This window comes from Schistocerca gregaria, chromosome 9 (assembly GCF_023897955.1).
Source record: "Schistocerca gregaria isolate iqSchGreg1 chromosome 9, iqSchGreg1.2, whole genome shotgun sequence".
Classification (NCBI taxonomy): Eukaryota; Metazoa; Arthropoda; class Insecta; order Orthoptera; family Acrididae; genus Schistocerca; species Schistocerca gregaria.
Genome location: NC_064928.1, coordinates 98,481,063 through 98,497,556, shown reverse-complemented (window position 1 = coordinate 98,497,556; position 16,494 = coordinate 98,481,063). Strand labels below are relative to the sequence as shown.

General features: G+C 43.7%; 2 protein-coding genes across 7 annotated transcripts in view; one reads left to right on the top strand and one right to left on the bottom strand.

Annotated features, from left to right (window-relative positions):
* Positions 1-16,494, bottom strand: part of LOC126292242 (actin-histidine N-methyltransferase) — a 518,712-nt gene that overhangs the window by 307,837 nt on the left and 194,381 nt on the right. The window lies entirely within an intron of this gene.
* Positions 3,788-16,494, top strand: part of LOC126292240 (uncharacterized) — a 134,173-nt gene continuing 121,466 nt past the window's right edge. The window contains exon 1 of the mRNA XM_049986131.1: positions 3,788-3,917. The gene's annotated coding sequence lies outside the window, so the exon portion shown is untranslated. The remainder of the gene's footprint in view (positions 3,918-16,494) is intronic.

Genomic DNA, 16,494 nt, shown 5'->3' with positions numbered 1-16,494 from the left:
CAGACCCATCGTTTCCTTAGGACTTGACTTCGTAGCAGCTGAGGAGAGCTCCGCCTACCATCCGAAGGAAACCATGGGTCTGATGATGGTTATGTAAAAATAACCGAAACCGGTTACCTATGTCATTGAGACATAAATGGTGTTATCAAGACTGAACTTAAGTCAAAATATAATAATCTATTGATCACTGTATTCCAAAAATATTTACCAAAAATCTCTAGGCATGCTGATAGACAACATCCGACGCCAATGCTTCACCATAGCTCTTGACATGCTTTACAGTGCTGTTCACAACATTATTCCTCGACTACAGCTATTGTTGAGGAACGATGGTGGACATACTGAGCATTTCCTGTAAAGAACATCATCTTTGCTTTGTCCTACTTTGTTATGCTAATTATTGCTATTCTGATCAGATGAAGCGCCATCTCTCGGACATTTTGTGAACTTTTGTAATTTTTTGTTCTAATAAAACCCCAAGTCATTCTAAGCAAGTGTGTCAATTTGTACCGCTCTATCTACATTAATCCGTGATTTATTCAGTTTTCAAATTTATACTGACTTTTTATCGCCCCGTACATAATTTTGAAGTGCGGTAGGCCCTTCTGTTTTGACGAGTTTTGTTCTCGTTAGTCACAAACAGTATTAAATGCCGACACAATCCGGTAAGTCGCTGGCGCCTCATAATGCTTGGTAGCGTAGTGCTACATCGATACAAATTCCTCCTGCAGTTTTCCACAACCGATGTTGATATGAGTCCGAAAGTGTACCGAGTCTGGACGAAGGAGTGAGTGGCGCTGCTTGAAAACGCGCGCCAGCCAATCAGAATCGCAGCGGGACTCACCGCTGAAGACAACTCTACTCCTGTCAATGAGATTCCAGATCGAGGACGTGTCTGGAGGCGTCTCGGACAGTCGAAGGAACCAAATCGACTGTCGCTCGCCGTACAGACCCACAACCACAAACTGATTGTCTGGGATGCAACATTTTTTTTCCCCACAGTAGGACCAATTTGGTACTCACCTGCGGCACACTTACCCTAAAGCAGTACGTCGACGATATTCTACGCCTTGTTTTGTTGCCTTTCACGCCAAATCAATCCTGGGATTACATTTCAGCAAGATAATCCCCGCCTGTACACGACGAGAGTTTTTTTACTGCTTGTCTTTATGCCTGACAAACCCTACCAGTATCGTACAGAATGTATCAGACGTGTTTTTCCTGTGGAGGAATCGGTTGACCTATGACATTGCGATCAAATGTTTTCGGTTCACATTGGAGAGGCACGTCCTTTCGTCTACTAATCGCACGGTTTTTGCGGTGCGGTCGCAAAACACAGACACTAAACTTATTACAGTGAACAGGGACGTCAATGGACGAACGGACAGATCACTGTTGTTGATGTGGTCTTCAGTCCTGAGACTCGTTTGATGCAGCTCTCCATGCTACCCTATCCTGAGCAAGCTGCTTCCTCTCCCAGTACCTACTGCAACCTACATCCTTCTGAATCTGCTTAGTGTATTCATCTCTTGGTCTCCCTCTACGATTTTTACCCTCCACGCCGCCCTCCAATGCTAAGTTAGTGATCCCTTGATGGCTCAGAACATGTCCTACCAACCGGTCCCTTCTTTTGGTCAAGTTGTGCCACAAACTCCTCCCTAATTCTATTCAACACTTCATCATTAGTTATGTGATCTACCCATCTAATCTTCAGCATTCTTCTGTAGCACCACATTTCGAAAGCTTCTATTCTCTTCTTGCCCAAACTGTTTATCGACCACGTTTCACTTCCATACATGACTACACTACATACAAATACTTTCAGAAACGACTTCCTGACACTTAAATCTATACTCAATATTAACAAATTCCCCTTCTTCACAAACGCTTTCCTTGCCATTGCCAGTCTACATTTTATAGCCTCTCTACTTCGACCATCATCAGTTATTTTGCTCCCCAAATAGCAAAACTCCTTTACTACTTTAAGTGTCTCATTTCCTAATCTAATTCCCTCAGCATCACCCGACTTAATTCGACTACATTCTATTATCCTCGTTTTGCTTTTGTTGATTTTCATCTTATATCCTCCTTTCAAGACACTGTCCATTCCGTTCAACTGCTCTTGCAAGTCCTTCGCTGTCTCTGACAGAATTACAATGTCATCGGCAAACCTCAAAGTTTTTATTTCTTCTCCATGGATTTTAATTACAACTCTGAATTTTTCTTTTGTTTCCTTCAATGCTAGCTCAATATACAGATTGAATAACATCAGGGAGAGGCTACAACCCTGTCTCACTCTCTTCCCAACCACTGCTTCGTTTTCATGTCCCTCGACTCTTATAACTGCCATCTGCTTTCTGTAAAAATTGTAAATAGCCTTTCGCTCCCTGTATTTTACCCCTGCCACCTTCAGAATTTGAAAGAGAGTATTCCAGTCAACATTGTCAAAACCTTTCTCTAAGCCTACAAATGTAAGAAACGTAGGTTTGCCTTTCTTTAATCTTTCTTCTAAGATAAGTTGTAAGGTCAGTATTGCCTCACGTGTTCCAGTATTTCTACGGAATCCAAACTGATCTTCCCCGAGGTCAGCTTCTACTAGTTTTTCCACTCGTCTGTAAAGAATTTGTGCTAGTATTTTGCATATGTGGCTTATTAAACTGATAGTTCGGTAATTTTCACAGCTGTCAACACCTGATTTCTTTGGGATTGGAATTATTACATTCTTCTTGAAGTCTGACGGTATTTTGCCTGTCTCATACATCTTGCCCACCAGATGGTAGAGTTTTGTCAGGACTGGCTCTCCCAAGGCCGTCAGTAGTTCTAATGGAATGTTGTCTACTCCCAGGGCCTTGTTTCGACTCAGGTCTTTCACTGCTCTGTCAAACTCTTCACTCAGTATCGTATCTCGTCATTTCATCTTCATCTACATCCTCTTCCATTTCCATAATGTTGTCCTCAAGTACATCACCCTTGTATAGACCCTCTATATACTCCTTCCACCTTTCTGCTTTCCCTTCTTTGCTTATAACTGGGTTTCCATCTGAGCTCTTGATATTCGTACAAGTGGTTCTCTTTTCTCCAAAGGTCTCTTTAATTTTCCTGTAGGCAGTACCTATCTTACCCCTAGTGAGATAATCCTCTACATCCTTACATTTGTCCTCTAGCCATCCCTAACTTTGCGAAAATAAAGAAAGTAAACTTTTCACTGGAGGGGAGACTTGAACCAAGGACCTCTCGTTCCGCAGCTGCTCACGCTAACCACGGGACCACGGCGCTACTGATCTATCACCATCCATGATGTTGCCTATCCCAGTTTGTATATTTTGCTTATTTTTTTCATATTTCCACAGAACTTCTTCCTGTTTTCTCGATTGACCTGTGTTCATTTTTTCAAGGCCTATCCACTATGCTAACTTGTAAATCCGAGGGGGGAGGTTCCCTTGTGAGTTCCATGTCTGTAGGTTTATTGTTCAGGTGAAATCTCCGTCTAGTTGGACTAGGCTGGAGCGTAAAGTTATAGCGAACAGAACTGCGCTTTTGTTACAACAGACTTAGAGGCCTGGAGACAATGACGTCGACGGGCCGCTATCACAGCAGCCGTGCCAGCTCTTGTCACGCTCGGAGGCGTGAATGAGGCACCGCTGCGGATACGCCGCCTGCGTTCCGCTTTGTGGCTTCGCGCGCCGACCCCCCACCACCGCCGCCTCCTGGGCAGGGTGGAGGGGGGGAGCTGGCGGGACCAGACAGCTGCCGGTGAAAGCGAACGACGCCAGTGCGTGCCCCGGCCGCATACAGTACAGACGCGTCGTTCTAGGGCAGTAGCGATTCTGCGAGCGAGCAACAGGTGGAGAACACGAGAGGCGCACGCCGGGCACGAAGCGGATCAGAAGACAGCAGCAGAGCGCTCTCACAGCCAGGTACGTGCGTGCATCAGCGAGATAGGCCATCCGGGCGCGGGCTTGCTTTCTCTGGCAACTTTCGCTTCCACATATCTGAATATTCTCAGCCCAGAAACGAGTCGTCCGACTGAACTGCGGTGCCAGTTTCCTGTGGGTCGTTGTTCAGTTGCGTCACGGAATTATAGCTCTGATATCTCTGGACATATATTCCATCACAGGATTTCTTGTTGACAATGTTCACTCATCCAGACATTCATTCACTCGGTGTTCACCAGAGGAAAGACGACACGCACTTGGAGATAACTTCTGAAGCATTGTAGGGAAATGTGTCCGCTATTCGGCACGTTTCGATTTCAATAGGTTTCCAGCAGAAACGATACAAAAGAATGATAAATCAAAAGTCTACAAATCTAAGTTGAAAAGCTTTCTTGAAGCACGCTTCAACGCGGCACAGAAATTCCTCGCAGTAGTTCAGAACGTTCCTCTCCAATGCGTTATTCGTATACTCTCTCAATTCTTTTCCGAATTTTACGCTTTGTTTAGTCTCCCTTGTTTATAAACATTGTAATCACTAGTTTACAATCTACGTTGTCCCGTTTCATCAGCAAGTAGTTTCGGCTCGTATGGTCCCATGGAAGCTGATGAGTAAAATAACAAGTAACTATTGGATACGGTTGCGCCTAATTTTTGCTGGAGTTTACGTTAATTTTTTCCCCCGAACATGTTTCAATGGTGTCTTGTGCCGATGAAATGGCTTCAAATGGCTCTGAGCACTATAGGACTGAGGTCATCAGTCCCCTAGAACTTAGAACTACTTAAACCTAACTAACCTAAGGACATCACACACACCCATGCCCGAGGCAGGATTCGAACCTGCGACCGTAGCAGTCCCGCGGTTCCGGACTGCAGCGCCAGTACCGCACGGTCACCGCGGCCGGCAATTAAGATTTCAATATAATATTAATCACATGCTGATAACACTAGTATACTTGGGCAAGACAATTAACAAAAAAATATTTATATTCCTAGAGTCGTTTTCCGTTGATCCCATGGTGTTGTCTTTCAGATGTGGAAAGGAAAAGATTTAAACGCGATATTATCTACATAACATATAATTTGGTCTGCCAGTTGTTGAATCCATGGACACCCATGTATTTTGATTTCTTTTTGTACTAATGTGAACCCCTTGAGGTTCTGGTTGAGGCTTTTATCCCGGTGTCATTAATACTTTTCACGATTGTTTGAGAAAGGAGAAATATTGATGTCAAAGGACATATGAAGTTGTATGAAGTGTTCTCTGCAGGATGTTCCAGAATTAACATCAGAAATAATTATTATACTTCTTGTTCCTTTTCTTTAATGTTAGGCAATCCTATATTAGGCTGAGTAAATAATAGCAGCCTATTGATATTGAGTAAGCAGGGAATGAAACTAAGCAGAATTTGGAGAATAGAATTAATGTTCTGAGCGAAGAAATTAAAACTTTGGCATTTTTCGACGACACTGAAATTTTGTCAGACACGGCAAACGACGTGCGTGAGCAATTAAGACAGGAAGGACAGTGCCTTGGAAACAATTACACATTACGATAAAAAAATAAAATAAAACATGAGCAAAAGAATGAAGTTGAATTAAATAAGGCGATGTTGTGCGAATTAGAGCAGGAAATAAGATAAGAGAATACAAAATACAGCCTGGATAAATTAACGTGGAGTGCTACATCGCGCCAATCTTCAGACTGAAGACAACAACAATCGATACGTAAGCTTTACTCTGCACTTACGCAGATATGCACAAAGTTATAAATTTATCACATTTATAATGCGATTCACCATACAGACTCAATTTTATCTGATATCGAAGCACCACTAACGGTGTCGAACTATATTCGATGTCAGGCGAGTTACATTGCCCTTTGTGGAAACCTTGCGCGAAGCTTTACACGCGTGGTGCCTTCGGGTGTACAGACATTTGTAGAAGAAGACGGAAAGATTAGTTTAACCTGCCGTCGACAGCGGTATCATTAGAGACTGAGCCCATTGTTCAGATGGTACATGTATGAGGAATGCATCAACGTTCTCAGAGGCACAGTTTCCGCTCAATCTGACAGAAAGATTAAGGAAAACTTAGCTCTGAACATCTTGACCAGGAACTGAATCCTGTTCATCCTGAATGCAAATTAATTAACTTCATACCCGCACAATCACACTCGGTGAATTAGCTGTTGGAAACTTATCTGTGAAACGAGGCACCCTGTTTTAACCAAAATATGAGCAGTCGGATAATGGATCTGTCTAAAACACGAAGACATGTCGGTTTGAGTTAAGGTACAAATACTAAAATTCATGTCTAAGTCGTCATTGGGCACTCCTGTGACACGCCCCTTTTTTTTTCCTACTCGCAGCAGAGATGTGTATAAGTGAAACCATTCCAAGATACGAAGTGGTTGAGAGCCTACTTCAAGCTGTAGTTCCCCCTGTAACTTTATGGGTAAATAAAGCGGGCAACGGCAAAAGGGTTCCACACTCAGTAAGGCTATGCGGTGTAGAAATCAACCCTTGGCTGACGCATTTTCCTGCGTCAGTAGTTATCAGCGAATCGGAATTCATTACCTCCATGGACAACTATTAGCAAAAGAGATTTAAAACAAACCTTATGCTTGTTGCTGGATTACATATTAATTATTCTGTATTACCTAGCAGCTACAGTCCTCGGGAAACATCATCAGTTGAGGAATGAACATTCTGTACACTTCCCTTGAATTAAAACCAAACATCTCTATCACGCCAACCACTGTTGCAGAACGTAGTTTCATACGGTGTGCTCAACCGAGAAAGTGTTCCCGAACTGCTCACCTCTCTCTTTCCTGGCTTTTATACAGTTATACCGAGTCCGGCTGTTTTCATGATTTGACAAATTTATTTTATTTCGACTGAGGCGAAGCTTGTAAGCTGTGCGCCCTATGTGAGTGAATCGTGTAAACTTTGTGTTTTCGTAGGGTTGCAACAAGACTCTTAGAGTCTTATTCACTCAAGTACGAGCAGCCCTTAGCGGCTCGCCATCTTATTTACAACTATTCATGACGTCGCCTTTCCGGCTTAGATCTTTTTTTAAATGTGACTTGTAAGTACTGCATCTCTTTCCAGTCAGTACAAACTTTAATTTTATTAATGTATTATATACCTATATGTTTTAGAATAGTTAGTTTAATTCTGAAGACGACGCTCATAGTAGCGTCGAAACCTGGTCAATTTTGAAATAATATTTGTGACCGAGGGCTTATTTCTTCTAATATAATTCTGACACGGTCACTGAACCTTAGCAGCTAAGTTCAAAGTTTTTTTTTTCTCTCCATGTTCATATCTTGGCAGTAAATATGTTTTTCAGTGATGGTGAGAAGCTTCGTAACAAATCTCCTCTTTCCTTCTAATGAAATTACGAAACTAATCTCGATCTTGAAATCCATGTGACGCAGTACGTTATTTCAGAGCATTGGTAGGCAATGCAATATCGAGTATATGGATACTACGCAGGCGCAAACTTACAGACGCTATAACTTAACTACATTCAATCTGAAACCAAAAATGGGATGAAAATTCAGTTCTGTCACTGGAAACGATTAACTTCTGCTGTTACGTATCACGGATCGTAGTACAGCGTTATGTGGTGTTCCGCTACCAGCAAATTCACTGCTCAAGCAATCGACGAGTCAAGCATCTTCTTCACAGTTTTCTCTGCTCTTCTTCGACAATCGCTGGAAGAGTTAACGCAGCTAATGTACGGGCGTCCATTTTCGTAAAGAATTTGTGTGGTGCGCCAGTCAAATGAAGACGACTGCGAGCTCTGAGATCGCAAATCACTCACTTCAACGTTAGGTGCCGCGTCCGTGTTAGGAGGCCTTTACTCACTCTTTCCGTTTGGGGTAGCATTCATCTCACGCTAGGTGAGGAGAGCCCTACGTCATAGTGACGTAGGCAAGCGTCATCTCGAGTTTCACGAGTTGTGCTACGGACTGTTGTGTGCAACCTGAATATATAGACTGTTGCGTGCGTCTAGACTCTGCATTGTTATTTGTTTGTGTGTTTTATTGTCCGGTGTTGCTAGCGTGTACGCCGTTCTGAACATGGGCTCTAACGGATATCAGAGACTTTCGAGCAGATCCATAAAGATAGTCTGAAAGATTTCACTATATTTCCTATTTGATTTACAACACGAAGGCAAAATCAAACAGAACTAGATGGTTTAATGTTTCTAGCAACATTCGGAATTATCTTCAGAACCACTTCAGTTTCTCAGTTTAACGTTCCTGCCCACATGATTTATGTACAATTCATTGGATTTTATAAAAATACGAAACACTTTAATTTCTTCCTATTTACGTTTTTATCCACATTATTTATTCAATATTAATCGGATTGAAAACATTACTAGACACTTTTTTAACTTTCGTTATGGTTATGATTCCTTCATTCAGATATTCGTTACGTTCATGAAACACACAACATCCCACATTCTTTGAATTGCAGCTTAATAATTAATTACATCACTTTTGTGTCCACACGATTTATGCACGATTCATCGGATTTAAAAAGAATGACAAGCTTTTTTTCGATTTCGTTATGCCTCCTTCCCTCAGACATTAATTATGTTCGTGAAATACACAATAACATCGCAAACTGTTGGGATTACATTTAACAATTCATTCAGCTGGGATGAGCATATCACACAACTCCTGCCACTTCGTTTATACACGTGTATTTACATTTAGCTTTGACGTTATCAGTACAACTGCAAAGATCGATATACGTACTCATTTAATCGATTTAAGCGATTTACGTCACGATGACGTAGCGTTACCTCATTATGCGCAGGGTTCTCCTCACCTAGCGTGAGATGAATGCTACCCTTCCGTTTGCGCCTGTAACAGTCAAACAGCGCACAGCTGTAATTGGCCGAGACGCTACAAGCAAGACTGCCGCACCCCCTCCGGAACAAGACTCGGGAGCTGGGAGTGCATGCCACGGCGGTCGCCGGCAGTTGGATCATGTCTGGCGTTCACGCGTCGCCCCCGCGCGGATAAACGTGCGTTCACGTGCACGTGCCGCACGCGACCACAGCGGAATCTGAAGGACGACCGGACTGCTGCCGTCGCTGCGCGCACGCCCTCTTCGTTCTCACGACCGGGGGCAACAAACACACGCCCTCCCCTCTCGCAGAACACACAGTTCCATTTCTACTGACAAGTTTTTAACTTTGACAATTTGTAATGATACTGTGTGAAAAATTTGACAAAGCAGTGAAAGTCGAAACAGGGCCCCCGGAGTAGACAACATTCCGTTAGAATACTGACGGCCTTGGGAGAGCCAGTCCTGACAAAACTCTACCATCTGGTGAGCAAGATGTATGGGACAGACGAAATACCCTCAGACTTCAAGAAGAATATAATAATTCCAACCCCAAAGAAAGCAGGTGTTGACTGATGTGAAAATTACCTAACTATCAGTTTAATAAGTCACAGCTGCAAAATACTAACACGAATTCTTTACAGACGAATGGAAAAACTGGTAGAAGCCGACCTCGACGGAGAGCAGTTTGGACTCCGTAGAAATGTTGGATCACGTGAGGCAATACTGACTGTAGGACTTATCTTAGAAGACAGATTAAGGAAAGGCAAACATACGTTTCTAGCATTTGTAGACTTAGAAAAAGCTTTTGACAATGTTGACTGGAATACTCTCTTTCAAATTCTGAAGGTGGCAGGGGTAAAATACAGGGAGCGAAAGGCTATTTACAATTTGTACAGAAAGCAGATGGCAGTTATAAGAGTCGAGGGGAAGCAGTGGTCGGGAAAGGAGTGAGACGGGGTTGTAGCCTCTCCCCGATGTTATTCAAGCTGTATATTGAGCAAGCAACAAAGGAAACAAAAGAAAAATACGGAGTAGGTATTAAAATCCATGGAGAAGAAATAAAAACTTTGAGGTTCGCCGATGACATTGGAATTCTGTCAGAGACAGCAAAGGACTTTGAAGAGCAGTTGAACGGAATGGACAGTGTCTTGAAAGGAGGGTATATGATGAACAAAATCAAAACGTGGATAATGGAATGGAGTCGAATTAAGTCGGGTGATGCTGAGGGAATTAAGATTACGAAATGAGAAGCTTAAAGTAGTAAAGGAGTTTTGCTATTTGGGGAGCAAAATAACTGATGATGGTCGAAGTAAAGAGGATATAAAATGTAGACTGGCAATGGGAAGGAAAGCGTTTCTGAAGAAGAGAAATTTGTTAACATCGAGTATAGATTTAAGTGTCAGGAGTGTAGCCATGTCTGGAAGTGAAACATCGAAGATAAATAGTTTAGACAAGAAGAGAATAGTAGCTTTTGAAATGTGGTTCTACTGAAGAATGCTGAAGATTAGATGGGTAAATCACGTAACTAATGAGGAGGTACTGAATAGAATTGGGGAGGAGATAAATTTGTGGCACAACTTGACTAGAAGAATTGATCGCTTGGTAGGATATGTTCTGAGGCATCAGGGGATCACCAATTTAGTAATGGAGGGCAACGTGGAGGGTAAAAATCGTAGAGGGAGACGAAGAGATGAATACACTAAACAGATTCAGAAGGATGTAGGTTGCAGTAAGTACTGGGAGATGAAGAACCTTTCACAGGATAGAGTAGCATGGAGAGCTGCATCAAACCAGTCTCAGGACTGAAGACCACAACAACGACAGAATTTTCATGGAAGTCATCTGTATGGCGTAGGGTTTATAGTCCAGGCATGCATTATGCAAAATGGCCAAACAGTGCTGTGTAACTTTGCGCAATGTACCGTTACAGCATAGTAGCTGTTTTCCGGATCATGTCCGCCTCTTTAGGGGTGAGGTACGTCCCGACAATGCCCACGCACACAATACCGCTAAGGTGTCGGACACCCTGGAAACTGATTATGCTGAACGAATGGAACAGCCTCCGTGCTTCCCATGCCTAAATCTATAAAGCATACCCGGGATGCTGTTGGCAACCGTGTAAAGACTGAAAATCGTCTTGTGAGAGGAGTGGGACAATATCCCCCAAGGACTCTCCAACAGTTTGGTAACCAGCATGAGTAACAGGTGCAAAATGAGCATTAGTGCCCGAGGAGTGCAGATTTCTTACTGAGAGTCCGACAGTGACCTTTATTCTTGGAGTCTGACCTGTGTCAAACATTAATATTACTTATGTCTGATATCCCGCTTTGCCATGTAGCGAAATCTGTACCATTTTTCGTTATCTCTATTACATATAATAGTGTGTTTAGCGTTGTCCGTCACAGCCTGTGATTATTCCTGTCTAACAATGAGTCTGTTCCTTAGCAGTCGTCAACGACTGTCTTTTAGCATTAGTGCTTAACTTCTGTGGTTTTTAGTGGGAGAATATCGTACTTGTTATCTTTTTCATCGTAAACAGACCTCGTGTGCTATTAACTGCAGTGCCACTTTGAGTTTGTAGAAACAATGCACGATCTTTATTCACGGAGGATGCAGGAAGCACGGAGGCAATGTGGGAAGAGAGACGAGTCCTTGGCATTAAGGGAGATTCGCTGTCCGCCGCATCAGGTCGGCGGTACCGCAGGTATCCCTTCGTGTAGGGTAGGAGCGTGCGCCGTCGAGCTATGCTAAGTGGATGGCTGATCGGCAGCAAGACCTTGCCATTTGGAACGAAACAATCACCGATTTACAGGTGTTACAAAGGCCGCAGTCCAACGCGACAGACGAATCCATGATTACCACTTTCCAAAGCGTCCCTCATTCTCTGTCTTTCATTTTCAGCTCTCCGCGGTCAGCGTTGTATCGCCAGTAAGTAATACTTTCCGACGGTATTTAGGGGACGCCCCACCACAGGAATTAGTATTTGTTTTTCTTTTCAGTAAATCTTCCTATATAGTAACTAGTATAGTTCTCTGTTGCACGTCTAGCGCAGGTGGTTCACCAAGTCTTTTAGCTCTTCAAAGGCCCCGGCCGGGACTCAAACCCAGACCTCCTGCTTAACGGAAGCAGCTCCCTTAACCATTAAACTACGTCAGTACGCCTCGAAAGACAGTGCTGATCCTAGGACTTAGAAGATGGGTTGAAGAAAGGCAGAAAACGGGTTGAAGAAAGGCAAACGTAAGTTTATAGCATTTGCAGATCCAGAGAAAGATTTTGACGTTGCTGGAATAGACTCTTTGAAATTCTGAACCACGCACGAATAAATTACAGGCAGTGAAAGGTTATAACTGCAGCCACTATTCATTCAAAAATGTTCAAATTTGTGTGAAATCTTATGGGACTTAGCTGCTAAGGTCATCAGTCTCTAAGCTGACACACTACTTAACCTAAATTATCCTAAGGACAAACACACACACCCATCCCCGAGGGAGGAATGGAACCTCTGCCGGGACCAGCCGCACAGCCCATGATTGCAGCGCCTGAGACCGCTCGGCTAATTTCGCGCGGCCACTTTTCTGTACAAGTTCTGAATAAGAGTCGAAGGACATATATGGGAAAGACTAATGTCCTATCTCTGGTTTATGCGACTTTTTTTTATACCTTTTACATTGCGACTTTTGGAAAACTTCGTGTATAGGAGGCTCCCTTGACGATGTTCCCCTTCTGGCGATAATTTACGTATTTTTAACACACAGTATTGACCGTTACTTATTACACCTACGTAGGTAAGCGATTTTGACTGCCGCTAGGGGAAGGAGCTGCCTATATTTCATTTTAGGTAACGCATAAAAAAAGTTACATAATTATTTCCTGAAGAGACATTTGATCGTGCACTGTGGTGTTTTTAATCGCATGATGAGATAATGATGGCACTTCATTCCGAAAGCGGTAATTGTTGGACAAAATAAAAGTTTGTGTGTAAACAAATGCAAGTATTTTTCTTCTAAATCCGTTGGTCACTGTTCCACCGACAATACGTCGGAAATACGTAACTACAAGGGTAAGGAGGCGAAATACCGTCTCCTGTCGCTGTCAAGACTTTCTAGCAGAGTATTCGTGACGTAAAGTTGTGTTCAGTGTGAACTGAGGTTTACTAATGTTACGGTTGCATGCTCACAAATTCGGTCCGTAACACATCAATTCCTTGTCGCGCCTGTGCGTTCTTCCTGCGTCTATCTTCTACGACAGAGTCGGTTTCTGGCGGAGAAATATTTTCTTCAGCTTAGAGTTGCTTCTTTAGCTTGGATCTGATGAGCTTTTAGTCCCCTAATACTTCTAAATTGGTTGGTTCTCAGGTTAGGTGTTTTTCCCATTTATTTTATTATTCACTAGTGTCAGAAACCTACATTTACAGTCCACACAGTTATAATAGCACACACATGTTTACGCAGGAACAACATTCAGAAATTTCAGTGATAAAATTAGCAAACCAAATTATACTTGGCGAAAACAGAATCTCAAAACTTAAGGGAGGACTTTGCCCTATCGACACTAGTACATACACGTTTAAGGGTCCTCCAAACATTCCGTTCCTTGTGGTCGGTCGGAAGATGTCCTTGCGGTTCGATCCGATCTCGCTGTACAGATTTCCATCGAAAATGCCTTACTTTGTCTGGAGGGAATTTCACAGGTTGTTCTGTCCGAAGGAAACTTTTCTCGATTTTAGCTTAGGCAGTGGGTGAGCATCCAAGGTCTCATCGTTCAGTTGTGCATGATAGGCAAGAACTTCACGATGATTATTTGGAGGTCTGATACCAGTAGGACAAATTTCAACAGAGATAAGTTTTAAGCACCCTCTAAATCAGACTGTAATCTTCACTCAGAACTGAGTCCACATTTTTGGCACGACGTCTTTTATACGAAAGTGGGGAGGCATACTCTGCTGCAGAATAGCATAGAGCCGCAGCAGTGCTTCTGATAACTTGTCGCTTAGTCCAAAGGATGTTCTCTAAACTTTCTGAAGATGATATTCCGATCGCTGGTTTTCTGTTTGACGCTGAATCGGTCCAGTGCGACTCCTCAGTACTTTGGACTGAAACGATGTTCCAGTAGGGTGCCATCCCAAGACATTCGATTTTTTTGAAGCCTTCTTGTTTCTGAGACAGGAAGCACAGAGCAGAGTTTTTGAAGGGTTGGGTTTCAGGTGGTTCGCCTTATAGTAGATGCCTAGTTCTTCCAGAGCACCATCAAGAGAGTTGTTTCACGTTGGGAGGCCACGGCATGCTCGTCGGCTTAGCTAAGACTTCTTATGTTGTAACGTAGCGGCTAGCCGTTTGTACTAATATTGAACAGCAATGGAGGCAGCACGCTCCCTTATGAAAGTGCTTGACAGGAAGCAGCATCTTTCGTAAGCCCTCTTAGCGAGATCGGGAAATGCTTCCATTCTGCTTTTGATTCTTATTGACTAGAAGCACTAAATCTGAAATAATTTCGTGCAGCGGTTAAAATCGCGGGCAACTGAAAAGCTAGTTGATTGAGAAGTTGCTGCTACGATCACGAAGATTGGCAACGGCCGTGAGAGTGTTGTGCTGGCCACATGCTCCTACATAGCAGCGTCCGGTGACGCCTAATCCCTGAGGATCACATGGCGTTCGGACGGTACCGTTGGGCCTTCCGGGGCCTGTTCGGATGTAGTTTAGGTTCAGAGCTCCCTTAATCGGCGTTGTCGATCGGCACCTTCCTATGTGTTGGAGTCGTGGAATCTCTAGAGTGTAGGAGCCGATTCGACAATATTGCTGATTACGTTGTTCAGAGACTTAATGATCTGAGCATTGAAAACTCGCATAACTGGCAAGGGTGTTTCACGTGTGTGAGTGTGGAGCAATCAACGTTTTTTTACGATTTTCGTAGGCAAGTATTGCCATTTTGTGCACACGCTCAGTAGGCAGAATACACAGGCTCAGATGTGGAGACGAGAAATTAGACGAACGGTTGGTGTTTGGGCTTTGGCGTAAAGTTTAAACCTATCTCGCAGGACAAAGCGAGACTGGTGCCTGCTGTTCGCACTGATTGGGTGTTTGGCTGTGCAAAGAACTAATCCAGGACTCCACTTAACGTTTCCGAAAAGAACAACTCAACTGTCCTGGCACCCTGCAACTCCGCAGTGCATCGGCCGTATTGTGCACGTGCGAGATTATCGGACCGTAAGCTCCCCACGCTGCAGTACACTACACCATATACGCTTTGCCCTATCTGCCCGCACGTGACGCCTTGAGGAACCTTGGCGTGGTGGAGATTACGGCGTACTCTACAGCTGAGCGCCTTCTGCTCTGCCATGTCCTGCTCTGTTTCTGTGAGGCTCCCTGGCACACACTGGACACTGCGCCCTTCTACCTCCCCTCCCCCCTACCGCCAACCCCTGAAGAAAGAAACGCCGCTGTCGCAGAGATAAGCCCGTCCTGGGAGGGTCTGGGAGGGAAGAGGACGCCACGTGCTCGCAGACACGTAGGCAAGCCCCGGGGTTGCATTCCTCTAGTCTAGACAGGCACTCCGAGAGGGCACACGCTCTGTCTCTCACGTAGCGCCTCTTCCCCTTTACCAGCGTCCAACGACGATAACTTTATGTCAGATTTTTTTCTGCTGGCACGATGGCTAAGGCTCTTCAATCGCCTGGATTAACTGCTCATTCGAGCTTACAACCACGTAGCCACAGCCTGAATGTGCCCTCTATCAGCAAAACCTTAACGCATCGCCAGCACGATAGGAGCACTGACAACGTGCTTGCCGAACCCCAACGAGATCAATAGTTAGCCAGGGCGACTACATTTACACATATACGCCACAATCTACCTAACGGTGTATGGCGGGCGCTACAAAGTGTACCACTACCATTCCCACCCATTTCCTGTTCCAGCCGCCAAAGACACGCGCGAAGCGTAGTTGTACATACGACTCCGTTGTTGTTGTTGTTGTTGTTGTTGTTGTTGTTGTCTTCAGTCCAGAGACTGGTCTGATGCAGCTCTCCATGCTACTATATCCTGTGGAAGCTTCCTCTTATCCCGGTACTTACTGCAATCTACATCCTTCTGTATCTGTTAAGTATATTCATATCTTGGTCTCCCTCTACGAGATTTACTCTCCACGCTGCACTCCAACGCTAAATTTGTGATCCCTTGATGCCTCAGAACATGTCCTACCAACCGGTCCCTTCTTCTTGTCAAGTTGTGCCACGAAGTCCTCTTCTCCCCAATTCTATTCAATACCTCCTCATCAGTTATGTGATCTACCCATCTAAATCTATATTCGATGTTAACAAATTTTTCTTCTTCAGAAACACTTTCCTTGCCGTTGCCAGTCTACATTTTATATCTTCTCTATTTCGATCATCATCAAATATTTTGCTCCCCAAATAGCAAAACTTCTTCACTACTTTAAGTGTCTCATTTCCTAATCTAATTCCTTCAGCATCACCCGACTTAATTCGACTACATTCCAGTATCCTCGTTTTGCTTTTGTTGATGTTCATCTTATATCCTCCTTTCAAGACACTGTCCATTCCGTTCAACTGCTCTTCCAAGTCCTTCGCTGTCTCTGACAGAATTACAATGTCATCGGCAAACCTCAAAGTTTTTATTTCTTCTCCATGGATTTTAATTCCAACTCTGAATTTTTCTTTTGTTTCCTTTATT